At 36.5% G+C, this 21,418-nt stretch overlaps 1 long non-coding RNA gene across 5 annotated transcripts; it reads right to left on the bottom strand.

Moving 5' to 3' along the window:
- On the bottom strand, window positions 17,311-20,095 carry LOC107621850. 5 transcript variants are annotated; one of them, XR_002356278.1, is made up of 4 exons: window positions 19,924-20,095; window positions 19,590-19,825; window positions 17,855-18,086; window positions 17,311-17,503 (listed from the first exon to the last, which is right to left on the bottom strand). It is a non-coding gene; the product is annotated as an uncharacterized LOC107621850 (long non-coding RNA). The 5 variants fall into 5 exon arrangements; XR_002356279.1 differs by having other exon boundaries at window positions 19,590-19,690; window positions 19,776-20,093; XR_002356277.1 differs by having other exon boundaries at window positions 19,590-19,690; window positions 19,924-20,093.

Here is a 21,418-nt window from a genome sequence, read left to right as displayed (position 1 = left end):
AAAAGAATTAGTTAGGAAGTTTTGAAAAAAGAAGAAAGAGAAAACAAGTAACTAATTAAGAAAGATTTGAAATTAAGATAAGATAGAAGATCAAAAAAGATTTTATTTTAAAATTTTGAAATTTAAAAATTGGAAAGAAGAAGTCAACAAGATAAGATAAGAATTGAAAAGATTTGAAATAGATTTAATTTTGAATTTTGAAATTGAAACAAGATAAGATAAAGATTTGAAAAAGATTTGATTTTTTAAAAAGATTTGATTTTAAAATTTGAATTTGAAATAAGATAAGATAAAATTTTTTGAAATATTTTTTTTAAAGATAAAAAGATAAGATAGAGATTTGAAAAAGATATGATTTTTGACAAGATTTAAAATTAAGATAAGATAAGATAATAATTTGAAATTAAAATTTGAAAACTTTTTTGGAATTTTCGAAAATTCAATTAAAGATAAAAGATATTTTTTATTTTTTATTTTTGAATTAATGAAGAAAGAGAAAAACAACCAAAAGACACTAAACTTAAAATTTTTAGATCAAAAGACACTTGATTTTTGAAAATTAAGAAAACAAATACCAAAAGACACCAAACTTAAAACTTTTTAGATCAAAACAAGAAAAAAAAAACAAAAACAACTTGAATACTAAGAAAGAACACTAAGAACAATTCGAAAATTTTAAAGGAAAGATAAACACACAAGGGACACCAAACTTAAGAATTGACACAAGACTCAAACAAAAGATACTATTTTTGAAAATTTTTTGAAAGAAAAGCAAGAAAATTCGAAACTTTAACAAGAAAAAGAACAAAAGACTCAAACAAAGATAAAGATCAATAAAGAAAAGCAAAGATTTTTGAAAATTTTTTTATTTTTTTGAAAAAAAAAAGAAACGAAAGACTAAAACAAAATAGTAAAAAGTATCTAATCTAGGCGACAAGGTAATCCGGTTGTTTGTCAAATCCGAACAATCCCCGACAACGGCGCCAAAAGCTTGGTGCATGAAACTGGCTCCGCAGAATTCGCACAGATAGACCGGCAAGTATACTGGGTCGTCCAAGTAATACCTCAGATGAGTGAGGGTCGATCCCACAGAGATTGTTGGTTTGAGCAAGCAGTGGACATCTTGCAGATCTTAGTTAGGCAAATAGAAAATATAGTTTGTCACGAAAAACATATAAAACAGATAAATAGAACGTTATTAGATAGATGAGAATTCAATGGTGATAGAATGGTTGAGGCTTCAGAGATGTTTTGTCTTTCCGGATTAACTTTTCTTACTATCTTCTTCAATAACCTTCTGATTCCTTCAATGGCAGCCGTAAGTGATTAACTCATGTCCTCTCATCAAGTTAACCTCCTCTACTGCAGTAATCCACCACGTTGAGATGACTCATGTCCTCTCATCAAGCCAGCTCTAGGTTTCTCACTGTAACAAAAGATGAAGCTCTAAGAAATCTACTCCCCTTCAGATCCTACTCAAGGTACCACAGATAAGGCAGATCTTCCGAATCAGAAAGTGCTGCTTCTCTGACTCTACCCTTAACACCACAGAGACCTCACACACCCATAGTCAAGGGGATTTCATGTCACATATCCAAAGTTGCTCATATGCTCTATTGGAATCCGCAATACAATCTCTAGCTTTAGTTCAACGCTATCCGGGTCAGGAATTGCACGGAACCCATGTAGAGCAAGAGTGATTGTCACGGGTCACCCTCAATTCATGAGATGAAGAACGAGATTGCATAAGAGAATAGAATCAGACATATTGAATTAGAACAGTAATATTATTGATCCATGAAACTTAGCAAAGCTCCTAACCTTAACCTTAGGAGGTTAGTGACTCATACTGTACAAAAAATAATAATGAAAGGTTCGAATGGGCAAAGATCTCTAACAAGGGTGATCTTTATTCTATATATACTAGTCTAGTAACTAAGGATTACAGAAAATAAGATAAACTAGTCTTGTAGTGCGAAAATCCACTTCTGGAGCCCACTTGGTGAGTGTTTGGGCTGAGCTTGAGTGTCTCCCATGAGCTAGTACCCCTTAGGGGCGTTGAACGCCACCCCTGGGCTCCCTTTTGGGTGTTGGACACCAGCTGCTCTCCTGTGGGCACTGGACGCCAGGAATAGGGCTGGTAGCTGGCGTTGAACGCCAGTTTTAGGCCTTCATTTCTAAAACAAAGTATGGACTATTATATATTTCTGGAAAGTACTGGATGTTAGCTTTTCATAGCCATTGAGAGCGCACCATTTGGACTTCTGTATCTCCAGAAAAGCTCATTCGAGTGCACGGAGGTCAGATCTTGACAACATCTGCAGTCCTTTCTTTGTCTCTAAATCAGACTTTTGCTCAAACTCCTCAATTTCAGCCAGAAAATACCTGAAATCACCAGAAAACACACAAATTCAAAGTAGAATCCAAAAATGTGAATTTTGTACTAAAATCTATGAAAACTTAATAAAACTTAAACAAAACATAACAAAAACTATATGAAAATAATGCCAAAAAGTGTATAAAATGTCTGCTAATCAATAAGGAAGAATAGAAAAAAGACAAGGTACATATATGTATATAGACATGAATATAATAGCCATTAGCCACAACCTGCAAAGTTTAGGCCGACTAGGATACAGTAATAAAATCAAGGAGGGAATCCTCAACCTTCAAGGAGGGAATCCTCAACCTCCTATTTTAGAGAAAGACTGTGATGTAATGATAGGGAATCCTCAACCTAACTCATTCACATCACAGCCAAGAATCGTATCGAAGAGAATTCTCAACCTTCTCTATTCAATTCTCCCATGTAGCAAGAGAGGGAATCTTCAACCCCGCTTGCCCACCGTAACAGGAGAGGGAATCCTCAACCCAATCTTGTTCATCATAGCAAGAGACAGAATCCTCTATTTTAGCTTGTCTTTCACGACATTCAAATTAATAATCATAGAGTTAAATCCAAGGGAATCCTCAACCTTCAATCCAACCCTCTGGTGCAACAAGTGAGGGAATCCTCAACCTTAAACTCGTCCAACCCAACAAGAGAGGGAATCCTCGACCTCAACTTGTTTATCACAGCAAGCGAGAGAATCCTCAATCTCAGCTTGCCTATACGTGAGCGAGATAACACCACCATCCTCACAACACAAATCTTATTGCCTCCTTAATCATAATCATAACACGAGAGAGGGAATCATCTACCTCAACTCGCCTATTCATTCCGGGATATAGTACCCGTCAAACTTCACCATCATCCTCATTATCAATCTTGTGATCATCATTATTCTCATTATCCATCTTATATCAATTCATATTCAACCTTAATTAAGTTTAGTCATCATTATCCATTCACTCTCATCATCAATTATCTCATTCATAATCAACATATATCACTTAACATCTTGTTCGTTTCTCTCAATTTTACTAACTCAATTCATTTGGCTTTATTCCTAACTCATCCATCCTCAACTCCACCTGCTTTAGACTTAGATCAAAGTTTATAAAGGTTTAGAAGGCCAAAAGAATGGTTGAAAGCCATAAACACATTTTTTCAAATTATGGGACGTGTGCGTACGCATACATGTAGTGTGCATACCCACAGGTTAAAAATTTGGAAATCCGCATATGTGATGCGAGCGGAAATTGGCGAGTTAAGAATGATTATAAATTATGTGTTGCCAGTATAGTTCTCAACCAACCAGAAATCCGCTTATCAATTTAAAAAGGGGTGTCACAGAAATTAAAATTAAAATACTGGGAGTATGAATCCCAGGTCGTCTCCCAACGAGTTGCAGGAAAGTGTGCTATTTTATTAATCAGAAGGTTTTCAAAAAGGTTTGCATTGAATGACAGAAAATTAAATTGGAGAATGTATATAAATATAAATAAAAGCCTTGACTGGGAGTTGATTAGATGGAAGCCCTATTCTTGTTGCAGTACTCTCAAGATTAATTGACAATTGAGATTTATTGTGTTTAGTTGTCCCTTACTAAGTAAGGGAAAGTCAAACAAGTTGGAATGTTGTTCTATCCACAGGTTCCAATCCACTCTTGGGAGGATTGGTGTTAGTGACTAGAGAGCAATCCAACAATAAACCCAATTACAATCTTTCTCTTGAGCATTCCAACTCAAGTAGTCCTTTCATCGACTCCCCATCAAGTTAGGGGACTACTCGCTCATTGTAAATGTAAAATTCATAACGTAAGAAAGGAAATTAAAGAAAGACATGACAAATAATGCTCAAAAGATTAATTTAAAATAAAATTGATTCTTGTATTAATAAATGCTAAAATAATCCAATAGTAAAATTAAGTAAATTAAGGAACATGGAAGAGTAAAAGACAAGTGAAGAGAACGAACTAGAATGTCGAAGTCTTGATGAGGCAATAACTCTTCTCAATATCCCAATGCAAAGATAACGAAAAGTAACTAATCCTAAAAACTATGAATGTGTAGAGAGAAAACCTAGAGGAGGAGTAGAACTATATCTAAAAACTAAAACTATACGAAATGAATGTTCTCCCTGGTTTCTGCATGTTCTCTGGCTCTAGTCTGCTTTTCTGGGCCAAAAACTGGGTCAAAATGGGGCCCGAAATTGCCCCCAGCGATTTTGAAGATTATGCAGATCGCGCATGTCACACGATCGCGTCGCTCATGCAGACGCGTCATTCGGCGTTCTGCTTTGCCACGCGGTCGCGTCATCCATGCGGCCGCGTCACTGCGATTTGCTCTTCTCCGCGCGGTCGCGTCGTCCATGCGGCCGCGTCGCTTCTCGCTGGTCATTTCCTCAATTTCTTGTGTTCCTTCGATTTTTGCAAGCTTCCTTCCCAATCTCCAACTCATTCATGCCCTATAAAGCCTGAAATACTTAACACACAGATCACGGCATCGAATGGAATAAAGGGGAAATAAAATACATAATTAAAAGTCTCTAGGAAGCAAGTTTTCAATCATGCAATAACTTTAGGAAGGAAATATAAATGCATGCTTATTTAATGAATAAGTGGGCAAAGATCATGATAAAACCACACAATTAAACACAATATAAACCATAAAATAGTGGTTTATCAACCTCCCCACACTTAAACATTAGCATGTCCTCATGCTTAGTTGAAGGAGATAAAATAAATGAGTAAGAACATGTAAAACCTATGCAATGCAATGCAACCTATATATATGAATGCAGCTGTATGATTTTTGTCCACTTGATCAAAAGTAAGTAAGCTCTTTAAAACAATTATAAATCAAATTCCACTAACTCAATTCTTATACAGTAAGAACAGATAAAAGTGCAAGAAAATAGCTCATGAAAGCAGGGAACATAGAAATTCAAGCATGGAACCCTCACTGATGAAGTATGTACACTCTAGTCTCTCTAGTATATAGGGTAATCACTCTATCCTTCTCTAATCATGCTCTCTAATTTTTGTTCTTCTCCTAACCAATCAACAACATTTAATATACCAATGCAAACATCATGAGGTCTTTTCAAGGTTGTAATGGGGCCAAGGTAAGGGTAAGGATACATATATGGCTAAGTAAGCTTATAAATTAAATCTTTAATTAACCCAAGCTTTAACATAACCTATATATATTCTATATAACTTCTAAAATTCATACCTAGCTACCCAGAAATTCCCTTTTACATTCCATACTCATCATGGGCTGTTATGGGTGCTTGTGGTGTTGAAATAGGAATATCTTCAACTGGTTCAGTAGGCTGGCTAATAGTGGCTACTGAAAGTCTAAGGTACTTCCCGTTGGGGACATACTAATCATCTCGTGGAAGCATGGCTTTGGTGTACCCAGCTCTGTAGGAGACTCCGGTTGCTGAGACAAGATCTGAGACCAGGGCTGAAAAAGGTAGGTTGCCAGCGATTTGTACGTGTCCCATGGCATTCCGAATATGTCTTGGTAGATTCAGAGGTTGGTCTGTAAGGATGCACCATAGTAAAACGGCCATGTCCGCAGTGAAGGAGGACTCATAAGTGCTCGGGAAGACGTAATGGGACATGATCTGTGCCCATACGCGAGCCTCCAAGGTAAGTGCTGAAGCCGATATTCCCTTAGGGCGGGTACGATGGTATCCGTAGATCCATCTGCTGCCAGGTAATGCGATGACTCTGAGAACAGCGTCCCAGTCAAATTGGTACATCTGGCGCTTGAGTGCGGCTTCTTGAAAGGCATCCAATCCTTCTAGAATAGTGGGAAGACTTAGAGCTTTTTGAATGGCTTCTTCTGTAATGGGGACTTGCTTTTGACGAACATAGACAGACTGCAGAGTGGGCAGGTGGAAATTGGAGTAGAACTTGACTACCCAAGAAAGATTGACTTGCCTTGGCTGTCTCTGTAGGAAACCACATTGTCTTCGGGCAATTTGCGGCTCAACGAAGGTAGCAATATTGGGCGGGAGGAGAAGAAGGTATTCGTTGTTGTAATTCCTTTCTGCCAGGATGGAGAACATCTGCTCACAGTAGCGATTGGAAAATCGCGCAGTGTCCTTTGCTTGGAAAGCTTTCTCTTTTTCATCAACCTTTATAATCCTCTTAAATCTCTTTGTTGAGGGCTTTATTGCAGTTGAAGAGGGTTCTGCCACTAATGCTCTTTTTGTACCTCTTCTTGCTGGTTGTTTAGGAGTAGCTTTCTCCTTTCCTTTCTTGGTGGCCATCCTGAAAAAGGGAAGAGAAAATAAAATAAATTGAAAGGAATAGAGCAAGGAAGAAGGTGGTGTAAGTGATAAGCAATGCACAATAAAGAAGAGTGACGTTAACACATGGTCCGGATGACATGGAAAAAGTCATCAATGGAAACATAGCAAGGGCATATAGGGACAAGTAAATGCAAGGGGTTTATTGGCATGCAAGCAAAGGCATGAGTAGTGTAGATCAAGCATTCAATGTCTAATTTAAATATGTTATCACTCGTAACTAACTATCACATTTGTATTGACAATTAAATACAATTAATAAAGTAGTAAAGGGATTTTGTGAAAAGTAAGCATTGAATATTAGAGTAGAAAAATGTAGAGAAGTTCATAATGCCATATGGACTTTTTCACAAACACATAGCATGCATGTAGAATAAGCTCTTGAAAATAATAATTTGAACATGCAAGTAATCCCTTAAAAAGTAATATATAATTGTCAAACAAATTTACAATAATCCACAAGCATATAATTATAAATAATGACTCAATTAAATTTATAACACCAAGTGTAAAAAGGAAGGAAAGAAAAAGAAAATAAGAACAATGAAGGTAAAAAAGAAAAGAAAAGAAGATGACATATAAAAATAAGAAGAATAATAGAAAAGTGAGGAGGGAAGAAGAAAAGAAAAACCTTGTTAATGGGGGTGAGAGAAAGTAAAAAGTGAGAAAGAAGGAAGAAGGTAGGGAGGAAGAAAGGTAGAAGAAATAAGGAGGAAAAGAAGAAAATAAGATTTGGGGAGAAAAAGATAAGATAGTTGGCAGAATTAGGGAGGCTGTGCGACGCAAGCGACACGATCGCGTGGGGCACGCGGTCGCGCGACTTGTGCTTAAAGTGAATGACGTGGTCGCGTCGGTCACGCGATCACGTGACCCATTTTATGCCATTGGCGCGAGGGTAGCCTCGCACTCGCACAACTCTCTATTCAAAAACCATTAAATGCCAAATTTTGGGTGACGCGATCGCGTGAGGCATGCGATCGCGTGAGTGGGCAATTATTGGGATGTGACGTGGTCACATGGGGCACGCGGTCGCGTGAGTGGACTGTGCGTCCAGCGCGAGTCCAGCATCACTCTAGCACAACTTTCAGTTGTGCACCATTATTACGTCGAAATCCTTGGTCACGTGGCCGCGTGGGGCACGCGGTCGTGTGGGAGGCCACTGATCCCATGTGACGCGGTCGCGTCAGCGACGCGATCGCGTGGGCCGAATTGTGCCATTGGCACACCTCCAGCCACGCTCTCGCGTGGCTCTCTGTTCAATTTTAATTGTCTCTCCCAACACCTGCGACGCGGACGCGTCAATGATGCGTTCGCGTCGCGTAACATTTTTTTTTAAATAAAAATAAGAGTATGTAAATGCAGATGCACGAAATGTACTAATGAAGAGAAAAGTTATTGAATAAGAAAACTAAAAAATAAAGAAAAGAACGATCATACCATGGTGGGTTGTCTCCCACCTAGCACTTTGCTTTAACGTCCGTAAGTTGGACGCTCCACTAGCTCAGTCTTCGACTATGTGGGGATCTTCCAAGCGGAAGATCTCGAGCTCCTTGTCTTTCTTCCGCTTCTCGCCATGGTACAGCTTTAAACGATGTCCATTAACTTTGATAAGTTCAGAGCTTGAAGGATGGCTAAGGTGATAAACTCCGTATGGTTCAGCCTTCTCTACTCTGTATGGACCTTCCCATCTATATCTCAACTTGCCTGGCATGAGTCTCAGTCGAGACTTGTAAAGGAGGACTAAGTCCCCAGGTTGGAACTCTTTCCTCTTGATGTGCTGATCATGTACAACCTTCATCTTCTCCTTGTATAGTCTTGAGTTCTCATAAGCTTCTAGGCGAAGGCTTTCCAGTTCTTGCAGTTGCAATTTCCTTTCAGCTCCGGCTCCCCCAATTCCCACGTTGCATTCCTTTACTGCCCAAAAGGCTTTGTGCTCTACTTCAACAGGGAGATGACAAGCTTTTCCATAAACTAAGCGGAAAGGACTCATCCCAATGGGTGTTTTGTATGCTGTTCTGTATGCCCAGAGTGCATCTTGTAGCCTGGTGCTCCAATCTCTTCTATGAGGTTTGACTATCTTCTGCAAAATACACTTAATCTCTCTATTTGATACCTCGACTTGCCCATTAGTCTGAGGATGGTAAGCTGTTGCAACTTTATGGATTATCCCATGTTTCTTCATCAATCTTGTTAGTCTCCTGTTACAAAAATGGGTGCCTTGATCGCTCATGATTGCTCATGGTGATCCAAAGCGACAAATAATATGGTTTCTCACAAAGGAAACAACAGTGTTAGCATCATCAGTGCGGGTAGGAATTGCTTCCACCCATTTGGAAACGTAATCCACAGCTAACAATATATAAAAATAACCATTGGAATTTGGAAATGGACCCATGAAGTTAATACCCCAAATATCAAAAATTTCACAGAAAAGCATAATCTGTTGAGGCATCTCATCCCTCCTGGATATATTACCAAATTTCTGGCATGGGAAACAGGATTTACAAAATTCAGCAGCGTCCCTAAAAAGAGTAGGCCACCAGAATCCACAGTTTAAGATTTTTCTAGCGGTTCTTTGAGGGCCAAAATGTCCTCCACTCTCAGATGAGTGATAGGCCTCTAAGATGGACTAGAATTCTGATTGAGGTACATACCGTCTAATTACCTGGTCAGCGCCACATCTCCATAAATATGGGTCATTCCATATATAATATTTAGATTCGCTTTTTAGTTTGTCTCTTTGATGCTTAGAAAAGTATGGAGGAAAGGTGCGGCTAACTAGACAATTAGCTACAGGTGCATACCAAGGGACTATCTCAGATACTGCTTGCAGGTTATCAAATGGGAAATTATCAGCTATAGGAGTGGAGTCATCTGTAATGTGCTCAAGGTGACTCAAGTGGTCTGCCACTAAATTTTGGTTACCACTCCTGTTCTTAATTTCTAAATCAAACTCATGTAATAGCAGTATCCAATGTATAAGCCTTGGTTTGGACTCCTTTTTAGATAATAGATACTTTAGAGCTGCGTGGTCTGAATACACTACTACCTTCGTACCAAGTAAATAGGCTCGGAATTTATCCAGAGCAAAAACAATAGCAAGAAGCTCTTTCTCAGTAGTAGTATAATTAGACTGAGCGGCATCTAAAGTTTTAGACGCATAAGCAATAACAAAGGGGTCCTTACCTTCACGCTGAGCCAGTGCTGCTCCTACTGCATGGTTGGAAGCATCACACATAATTTCAAATGGTTGGCTCCAGTCTGGTCCTCTTACAATTGGGGCTTGAGTCAGTGCGGTCTTCAGCTTATCAAACGCTTGTTTGCAATTGTCACTTAACTCGAACTCAATGTCTTTCTGCAGTAATCTTGACAAGGGAAGTGCTACCTTACTAAAGTCCTTAATGAATCTCCTGTAAAAATCTGCATGGCTAAGGAAAGAACGGACCTCCCTCACAGAAGAGGGGTAAGGTAAAGTAGAAATAACATCCACCTTTGCTAGATCTACAGAAATGCCAGTATTAGACACAACATGTCCTAGTACAATCCCTTGTTTAACCATAAAGTGACATTTTACAAAATTTAATACAAGGTTTGTACTGACACATCTATCTAATACTCTAGATAATCCATCTAAGCAAAGGCTAAAGGAATCGCCGTATACACTAAAATCATCCATAAAAACCTCCATACAATCCTCAATAAGATCAGAGAAAAGACTCATCATGCACCTTTGGAAAGTAGCTGGTGCATTGCACAAGCCAAAGGGCATTCTCTTGTAAGCATAAGTCCCAAAAGGACATGTAAAAGTGGTCTTTTCTTGATCCTCAGGGGCTATATGAATCTAGAAATAACCTGTGTAACCATCTAAAAAACAATAATGCGATTTACCTGACAGGCGATCCAGCATTTGATCAATGAATGGAAGAGGATAGTGATCCTTACGGGTTGCTTGGTTGAGGCGTCTGTAGTCAATGCAGACCCTCCAGGCATTCTGAACTTTGGTTGTCAGGAGCTCTCCATGCTCATTCTTCACTGCAGTGACTCCAGACTTCTTTGGCACCACTTGTACTGGACTTACCCATTCACTGTCTGAGATGGGATAGATGATATCTGCCTCTAGTAGTCTGGTCACTTCTTTTTTGACAACCTCTAGGATAGTGGGGTTCAGTCTTCTCTAGGGTTGACGGACAGGTCTTGCTCCCTCTTCTAAAAATATTCTATGCTCACATACTTGAGGGTTGATGCTTACGATGTCTGCCAAACTCCACCCAATTGCCTTCTTGTGCCTCCTCAGCACACCAAGTAGCTGTTCTTCCTGTTGAGAAGTGAGTTCCCTTGCAATGATAACTGGAAACTTCTGCCCGTCTTCAAAGTAAGCATATTTGAGGTGTGGATGAAGGGGTTTTAATTCTAACTTCTGATCATGTTCTGGCTCTGGGTTGTCTGGAGCTGGTAACAATGGCAAAGCACTGTCATTGTCCTCTGAGAATGTCCCCACACTTGGACCTTGTCCTGTGTGCTTCTCTTCAAACTCCTCCTGGTGAACTTTAGCTATGGTTTCATCTATAATGTCACATTGGAGGATGGAATGATCCTCTAGAGGATGCTTCATAACTCCATTCAAATTGAAGATCACTACTCGGCCATCTATTTCAAAAGAGTATGTTCCTGAAAAAGTATCTAATTTGAACTTTGAGGTCTTCAGGAATGGTCTTCCGAATAGGATTGATGATGGCTTATCTGAGGCATTCTGAGGCATCTCCAGGATATAAAAATCAATGGGAAATGTGAGCCCTTTAATGCCCACTAATACATCTTCAGCAACTCCAGCCACTGTGATAATGCTTTTATCTGCTAACACAAAACGAGCTGCCGACCTTTTTAAGGGATGGAGCCTCAAAATATCATATATAGACAAAGGCATTATACTTACACATGCTCCTAAATCACACATGCAATTAGAAAATACTACACTACCTATAGTACAATTAACCATACAAGGACCTGGGTCACTACACTTCTCAGGTAAACCTCCCATTAAAGCAGATATGGAACTTCCTAAGGGAATAGTTTCTAATTCATTAATTTTGTCTTTATGTATACATAAATCTTTTAAAAACTTTGCATATTTAGGTACCTGTTGAATAACATCAAAAAGGGGAACAGTTACCTCAACCTTTTTGAATATCTCTACCATTTTGGAATCAGGTTCCAGCTGCTTCCTGGGCTTCCTTGCAAGTTGTGGAAATGGAATGGGAGTGGTATCTTCTACAGTGTCTGTGCCTTTTGGTGCTTCCTCTTGTGGTTGCACTTCTTCTTCTTCAGCTATGTCCTGTGTGTCCTCTTCTTCTTCAACATCTTCTATTTCTACTACCTCTTCAGTTGAGGCGTGCTCTGGTGGGTTTGGCTCCTCCTGATTCCTCTCCTGTAGTGTGGTTCTGGACCTCAGGGTGATGGCATTAATACCACCCTTGGGATTGGGTAATGGTTGAGAGGGAATTCCACTGGAGCTCAAAGGTTGGTTATTGGAGTTGTTCATTGATCCAATCTGTGAGACAAGAGCTTGCAAAGTAGCGTTCAGACCATTTAGAGTGGCATTAATGTTATTTTCCTTGGTCTGCTGTCTCCGATCAATAGATTGTAGTAAGTCATCATTGGCAGATGAAGAAGGATAGGTAATTTGAGAGGTCTGCTGTTGGGTATTCTGTGGTCCTTGGGATTGCCTCAGGTGAGGTGCTCTGTAAGGCTGATTCTGATTCTGCTGCCTGTTGTTGTTATTATTCCACCTCTGATATCCTTGATTATCTCTGCCTCCTCTGTTGTTGTTGTCCCTCCAATTCTGGTTAGAATTGTCCTGCCATCTATGGTTGTAATTGCCACCTTGATTGTACCCTTGGTTGGAGCGGTCATAGAAGTTATGAGTGGCTGCCACGGTGTTGTCTTCCTGCTGGAGCTGCGGACATTCATCAGTATAATGACTGTAATCAGCACAGATTTCGCAAACTCTCTGTGGAACTAACTGTTGGTTTTGCTGTGCTGGAGAAGGTTGAGCTTGTTGAACTTGTTGTTGATTCAATTGCATTTGCTTCAGCAAGTTGGTCATTTCACAGATACTCTGAGTTAGAGCAGTAGTCTCTCTGCTAGAAGATACTTTTGCAAGGACTTTTGAACGGCCTTGTTTCTGCCTGTGATTCCTGGTAGATTTGGCTAAGTCACTAATCAATTGCCATGCCTCATCAGTGGTCTTGTACTTTTTTATAGACACATTGCTAGCACTTTCCAATGTGGTCTTATCTTGGGGCCTCATGCCCTGTGTGACATAACCGAGTAACACTATCTTGTCAATCATATGGTGGGGGCATGCTTCCAGAAGATTATTGAAGCGCTCCCAATATTCATAAAGCGTCTCGGATTCATCCTGAACAATCATGGAAATATCTTTTCTCAGTTTATCAGTAACTTCAGCTGGAAAGAACTTTTCCAAAAATTCTCTTCTGAGTGTATCCCAGTTGGATACAGTTGTTGCTGGTTGAGTGTAGTACCACTCTCTTGCCTTTTCCTCAAGAGAAAACGGGAAAGCTTTCAACAAAATTGAAGTTTCATCTGCACCATCACGCCTGACAGTAAAACAGGCTGCCTGAAAATCTCTCAGGTGCTTGATAGGCTCTTGAGCAGGTAAGCCATGAAACTTGGGCATCAAATTGAGCAGTGCGGTCTTTATTTCAAAATCTGTAGCCACCGCTGGATGATGCGCTTGGAACGGTTGCATTGAAAAATCAGGGGCTCCACCCTCCTGGATAGTAACTCTTCTGGCTGCCGCCATGTTACCTGTACGTAAATCAACCGAATCAGTAGAACGGGAGCTGGTTTCTTCCTCAAATGGCGTTTCAAATCCGCCCTCAGAGAGGGCTAACCGACGCCAAGCTTACGTTATTCGTGAAATAGTTCTTTCAATCTCAGGATCGAATACTGGCAAGCTTGGATCAGGAAGTGAACGCGTCATCTAACGAAAGAAACAAGCAGCTCATAGTAGCAAAATAAAATAAAATGCAAATAAATAAATTCCAATTAATAACTTTAGCACTCTATTGCAACTCCCCGGCAACGGCGCCAAAAATTGATGCGAGCAGAAATTGGCGAGTTAAGAATGATTATAAATTATGCGTTGCCAGTATAGTTCTCAACCAACCAGAAATCCGCTTATCAATTTAAAAAGGGGTGTCACAGAAATTAAAATTAAAATACTGGGAGTATGAATTCTAGGTCGTCCCCCAACGAGTTGCAGAAAAGTGTGCTATTTTATTAATCAGAAGGTTTTTAAAAAGGTTTGAGTTGAATGACAGAAAATTAAATTGGAGAATGTATATAAATATAAATAAAAGCCTTGACTGGGAGTTGATTAGATGGAAGCCCTATTCTTGTTGTAGTACTCTCAAGATTAATTGACAATTGAGATTTATTGTGTTTAGTTGTCCCTTACTAAGTAAGGGAAAGTCAAACAAGTTGGAATGCTGTTCTATCCACAGGTTCCAATCCACTCTTGAGAGGATTGGTGTTAGTGACTAGAGAGCAATCCAACAATAAATCCAATTACAATCTTTCTCTTGAGCATTCCAACTCAAGGATTCCTTTCATCGACTCCCCATCAAGTTAGGAGACTACTCGCTCATTGCAAATGTAAAATTCATAACGTAAGAAAGGGAATTAAAGAAAGACATGACAAATAATGCTCAAAAGATTAATTTAAAATAAAAGTGATTCTTGTATTAATAAATGCTAAAATAATCCAATAGTAAAATTAAGTAAATTAAGGAACATGGAAGAGTAAAAGACAAGTGAAGAGAACGAACTAGAATGTCGAAGTCTTGATGAGGCAATAACTCTTCTCAATATCCCAATGCAAAGATAACGAAAAATAACTAATCCTAAAAACTATGAATGTGTAGAGAAAAAACCTAGAGGAGGAGTAGAACTAGATCTAAAAACTAAAACTATGCGGAATGAATGTTCTCCCTGGTTTCTGCATGTTCTCTGGCTCTAGTCTGCTTTTCTGCGCCGAAAACTATGTCAAATGGGGCCCGAAATCGCCCCCAGCGATTCTGCAGATTATGCAGATCGCGCATGTCATGCGATCGCGTCGCTCATGCGGACGCGTCATTCGGCGTTCTGCTTTGCCACGCGGTCGCGTCATCCATGCGACCGCGTCACTCGTGTTATACCATGCCGCGCGGTCGCGTCATCCATGCGGCCGCGTCACTGCGATTTGCTCTTCTCCGCGCAGTCGCGTCGTCCATGCGGCCGCGTCGCTTCTCGCTGGTCATCTCCTCAATTTCTTGTGTTCCTTCCTTTTTTGCAAGCTTCCTTCCCAATCTCCAACTCATTCATGCCCTATAAAGTCTGAAACACTTAACACACAGATCACGACATCAAATGGAATAAAGGGGAAATAAAATACATAATTAAAAGTCTCTAGGAAGCAAGTTTTCAATCATGCAATTACTTTAGGAAGGAAATATAAATGCATGCTTATTTAATGAATAAGTGGGCAAAGATCATGATAAAACCACACAATTAAACACAATATAAACCATAAAATAGTGGTTTATCAATATGCATGCAAAGGTCCGCGTACGCATAAGGTGAAAATTTAGTAAGTCGCATACGCATGCCTGGTGTCGCGTACGCATGACCAATTTTGGACCATTACGCGTACGCATGTCAAAGGCCGCGTACGCATCCATATCAGAAAACAGAAAATCTGATATGTTACAAAAATCAGTATTTCAGTCTAATATTCAAAACCTCATAACTTTTTTCACAAAATTCCTTTTTCAACTATTCTGGAACCGTTGGAAAGATCGATAAATGAATTTTCATAAAGATCCATTTTTGAAGTTTTTGAACTCCGAGGACCGAGTTACGACCCACCAAAGTTAGCTAAAAATCTGTTTTTACCAAAAACACACATTTGCCAATCCTTCCAATTGTTCACAAGGAAAATTTATTTTTCTCAACAATTTTTACCACAAACCAACCCATTTTACATTTTTACACTCAACCAAATCCAAACCTTCTCCAATTACACAACTCAACTCAAATTCTACCAATTTCATATCTCAATCTACAATTTCTAATTTCCTAGCAATCATGCCTACTTTTCCATCATTCATTATCAATTTTCATTCAATTACATACATCATCAAACAATCCAATCATCACTTACCGTCATTACCTTTTTTCCGCCCTCCGGCCCAAATTCACAATTTAATACATATTTTACAAACCAATAATCATTATCTAATTTATCAAAAATTTCAACACCCAAACATGCAAATTCACACAATTCTCAATCCAATCATTAATTTTCACAACATATCAACTATACATATCAATACCAACCAATTCCACAATCCAAACCTAATCCTAGAGGCATCTAGCCTAGGAATCCTCATCACACCACCCGGTACTTAAATGAAACCTAAACAGTACCTCTTGTAGTCACAAGAATTTGGCCCTTCCTTGCAAATTTTCCACCAAGCACTAGCTCCAAGCTTCACCAAGAGTTCCACAACCCAATTCAAGTTCTCAAAGTGTGCCAAATTCACCCGACAACACTTAACCAATGAAAATAGTTGATAAAACTCATCAATATCTCATACTAGAGCACCCCACAATACCTAGATAGAATCAAAGAGGATGAAAAGAGCGACGCGTGACCGCAAGCAACTTGTCAATCGGAACTCCGAAGAAAAAATTATGGTGATTTGAAATTTAGGAAGCTAGGTTTTCTTTCTCTCTTTTCTCAATCCAACCCTCTCTCTCATTTTTAGGGTTAAATGAGCTTCAATGCTCATAAATAATGCTTATATACCTTGGGCATGAGTCCCACTTGGGCCCGGTTCACGTATATAACTCGTTGGCCCAATTTTGGGCCAAAACATTTAAAAGTAGTATTCTAAACTGTGCTTTAGATATTTTTATTTTCTAAATCATAAATTCTAACTTTCTAATCTTTCTAACTATGTTTTCCGACTCAGAAAAATTCACCGAGCCCAAATATCATATTTAGATTGTCAAATTCTAATTGCTAATTTTTCTAACAATTTTCGCCCATTTTCAATTAATTACTTAATTAATTACCACTACAAGAAAAAACAATATTTATAACAAAACAAATTGTTACAAAAAATCGAAATTTTGAAACAAAAGGATTTTGTAACAAAAAAAGGACCGTTGCAGTATGTCCCGTTACAAAAAATTTTTGTTACAAAAAATGGAACTATTACAATTCAAAGTTATATTTTGTAACAAATTTTTCTGATACAAAAAACCCGAAGTCGTACAAAAGTGGTAACAAATTTTGATCTTCAAGGTATTTTTTGTGACAATCTATTTTTTCCTATCATAAAATTTTGTTACAAAATGTAACTTGATTTTATAACGTTTTTTTTCTTTAGTTACAAAAGTAAAATAATTATTTTGTATCAATTTTTTTTAATACAAATTGTATGCATAATTTACTAAATTATTTTTTAAATTAATTAATATATTAACTATTTTAATAAGCAAGTCTACATTTATATAATATGCAAAAATATAAATCATTCAAACATGCCTCATTTAGCTAAAATTATTTTAAAACAAAATAATCTTAGTGAGTACATTGATTAGTTCTACAAGTTATATGTCTTGCATAAGTTCAATCAAAAGTTAAAAGTTCTAACATAGATCAGTGACTTTATGAATCAAAATATTCTTGAGCCCTCAAGGTAGCATGTGGTCATCATTTCAGCACTTCTGTAAATAAGAAAAACCAAAACAAAAAATTAAAAACAAGATATAATACTAATAATTATAATTTTTTCCATTAAGTTTTATCCAAAATGTTTAGAAAAATTTTGGCAAAACCTCCCCTAAAACTTGGATATTTCCACCATCTACGGTTCCAACAAAAACAACCAATTCACAACTTATTTCTTAGCCAATACACAACCAAATTTATCAAACCAAATAATAGGACATTTGTCATTTTTTAACCATGACAGAAGTAAAATGTCATAAATAGATCCATATACAAATTAAACTATACTAATAATATAGGAATCATATAGAAAAATGTATTAAAACCATAAGCAATTTTAGGAGTACCTTTAGGGTCTAGTTTCTTTCATTGTCAAAGCGCACTATGAAAGAGTTCACAACGGCTTGTTGAGCTTCCAATTGAACTTTCATTTGAGCTAATTCTTCCTCTTGCCGTGTTCGTTGCTCTTCAAGTTTTTTTTTTAGCACATCTATTTGCTTTGTTAGATCCTCATGGTCTTGCATTGCCTCTTAAAGTTGTGCTTGAATCCTTAACTTAGATTTTGAAACCTCCACTTTTCTGTTTTCTCACATCTCACAAGTAAAAAAACTTCATTTGGAGTGAAAGGATTTTTTGAATCATAGGATTCATTAATCATACAGCTAATATCATCCTGTACAATCCAATTTATGATTTAAAAATGAAGATAAAATTTAACTTCCATGCAACAGTAAAAGAAAAAGGTTAGTAATGTTACATCAATTACGCAAAATATTCAATTATAATAAAATTATTTAAGAATCTTAATTGATTTATAATGAAATTATCTCCGAATCTATTTAATTATTTCTAATAAAATAATTTTTAAAATTATAAAGTTTAAACATAATAAGATAAAATCACAATTTATTTATATTTAGATTTTTAAAAATGCAGGATGTTACAAAATAAAATTATTTTGAAAAAAATATATACACAATTTTTTTACTCTTAAAGTGTTTAACATTTTAAAAAAAAAAATTGTTATAAAATATTTTTATATTTTGTGACAAATAATTAACTTGTTACAAATAATATTGAATTTTGTAACAAATTAATTTTTTGTTACAAAACAATTGGAGTTTTTGAGACAAAAAATAAAATTTGTTACAAAATATTTTAAATTTTTGCAACTTGTTTTTTTTTGTTACAAAATATTACAATATTTTATAACAAAATACCATCTCGTTACAAAAACTAACATAATTTGTAACGAAATAAAATAGGTTGTTACAAAATATTATCATGTTTTGCAACAACTTGTAATGTTGTTACAAAACATTATTCTTTTCTAACAATCACATATTATTATTACAAAATACTATTTTTTTGTAACAATTTTAAATTTGATACAAATTTTTTGTCACAAATGTTCCATTTTTTGTAGTGTATAGTTTGACCGGATTTTATATCCTACCCACCTTATTTAAAATTTTGTCCTCAAAATTTGGTCCACAAAAGAAAACAAAAATCTTGGTTAAACCTCCATTAGAGGTTCTCTCAACTTCAACTCTTCAACTAACCCCGTACCATTTAACGTCGATTTAAATACTCAATCATCTTCCTCATTCTCTTGCACAACTCATAAACTTAACCAAATTTCAAGTCTACGCCGTGCTCCCTCGTCTTACTCGTAACTCCTTCTAGATCTTTCTTAATATCAAATCAAATATAACGTTCACCTTTTCGTTTATAAAACCTATCATAACTCTTAATCAAAATCATGACTTAAAATCTTACATAATTTCTTCCAAAAACCAACAATTAATCATCCCAATCACACATTCACACATCATTTACAAGACTTCCAATCTCAACCAACATATCACAAATGTCAATTTTACCAATATCACCAAAGGATATAACTTACCCAATTATGGCCTCTGTCCCAAAATTTATTCAACATGCAAACCAACATTCAATTTCACACATTTATACTAAATCATTAACATTAACAACATCAATTCAACAATATCCTAAAGTCAATTAGCTTAGAATTTCACATAGCATTACATAATGATTACTTAAAACCGAAACCCGTACCTTAATTGACGGCGGTTCCAACCTCTTGAATCTCCTTTCCCGACCAAGTCAAGCCTCAATCACCTCCAACCAAGCCAAGCAACCAAGCAACTATACTCAATCTAATTTCATTCAAAATTTCATATTTTTCATACTAGATTCTCATACAAATTAGAAGAAAAGAGGGAAATAGTTCCTATATCTTACTCTAAATGATCATAGGTCAAAATCCCGCTAGAAATTGAGCTTGAGTTTCTCTTAATGCATTAAAATCACCAATTTTAACACTCACATATCCAAAACACAAAAATTGAGAGAAATAGAGAAATAGGGTAGAGTTTCCGTGATTACTCACAGCAAAAGTGGTATAGAAACGTAGAGAGAGTTAAGAGCGATGCATAGCCGCAAACAGGTCGTCAATCGAAACTCCGGTTTGTGAAAAAAGTATATTTGAAGGTGGAATAGCTTCTCTTCTATCTCTTCTCAAGTCTGGAGCGCTCTCTCTCTCTCTTGAAACAAATGAATAAAATTGGATGAAGTCACTTGCTTTTATGGCCACTAAGTGGAGGTATTTTTGTCCTTTCACCCATTAGTCCTACCTAGGACCAAAACTTTAAAAATAAATGTTCTAATTTGTATTCTAAATATTTTTCTGTTTATTTTTACATTTTTATACCGGACAATCCTAAGCATGTACAGTTAATTACAACGCCGGTACATATTTTTTCATAATTAATTATATTTTCACGCTTTAAATAATTTTCTGAGCTAAATTTTCATTGATAAATTTTCAAATTATAAAATTTTAATTTTAAATTTAGATAATGTGATAATTTGATCACCGTCCCTATTTAGTTGTTGTGAGGAACATTGGGGCGTCAGTCTACTCCTCGTTAATTATTTTTCCTTTTTTTTATTTTTGTCCTTTGGCCTCTGCAACTTCTCTTCTTCTTTTAACCTTCCTTCCTATTTCGGTGGATCAATATATTGTCCTTGCCTTAGCTTGATCGATGAACTGAGCTTGATGGGATTTAGTGTAATATTCTAGGCCTTAAATTTGATTATTCTATAAGATTTTTAATTATTACAGTTGCGAGTTTATTTATTTTTTTATTTAATTCTATTTTATTATAAATGTGAATCATCTAATTTGATAATATTATTTACAAAATTTGATTATAAACACAAATAATATTTAGTTATGAATATAAATCATTTGCATTTTTTGATATTATAAAAAAATTCTACAACCTATTGAAAATAAAAAATATTTTATAAACATAAAATTAATCACAATATATTTATAATGTTGTTTCATATATTTTTTGAACAAATTAATTATTCATTATAATAATAAAATCTGTTATAATAAAATAATGAAATACTTTTATAACAGTATAATTAAATTTTGTAACTTTTATAAATACCAACAACGAACATATTCCTATATATACAGTAATAAATTGATACTTAATTCTTTACGGTAATATAAATACTTGCTTTAGAATAACTCAACGATCATACGCGGAATTTTTTATTTTTAATATTGGAGTGGTAGTGGTGTTTTTTTTAAATGTGGATTGTTGAGGTGTTATACTTAAATGTGGGATCGTTTAACTAGAGAAGCAAAAATCGGACCGACCGATTTGTGAGAAGTACACAAATCGGTGCCAGAAATTTGAGAGGTACACAAATTGGTGCCAGGAATTTGTGTTAAAAAAAATAAAAAAATTTTAAGTACAGAAATCGGTGCCAGAAATTTGTGTACTTCCACAATTTTAAAAAACACCAAAAATTATCATGTTAAAGTATATCACCACTTTTACTTCCATAACAAAAAAAATTAGCCT

Source organism: Arachis ipaensis, chromosome B10, assembly GCF_000816755.2.
Source record: "Arachis ipaensis cultivar K30076 chromosome B10, Araip1.1, whole genome shotgun sequence".
Classification (NCBI taxonomy): domain Eukaryota; kingdom Viridiplantae; phylum Streptophyta; class Magnoliopsida; order Fabales; family Fabaceae; genus Arachis; species Arachis ipaensis.
The sequence above is the reverse complement of the archived record's forward strand: the minus strand, read 5'-3'. Positions and strand labels throughout refer to the sequence as shown.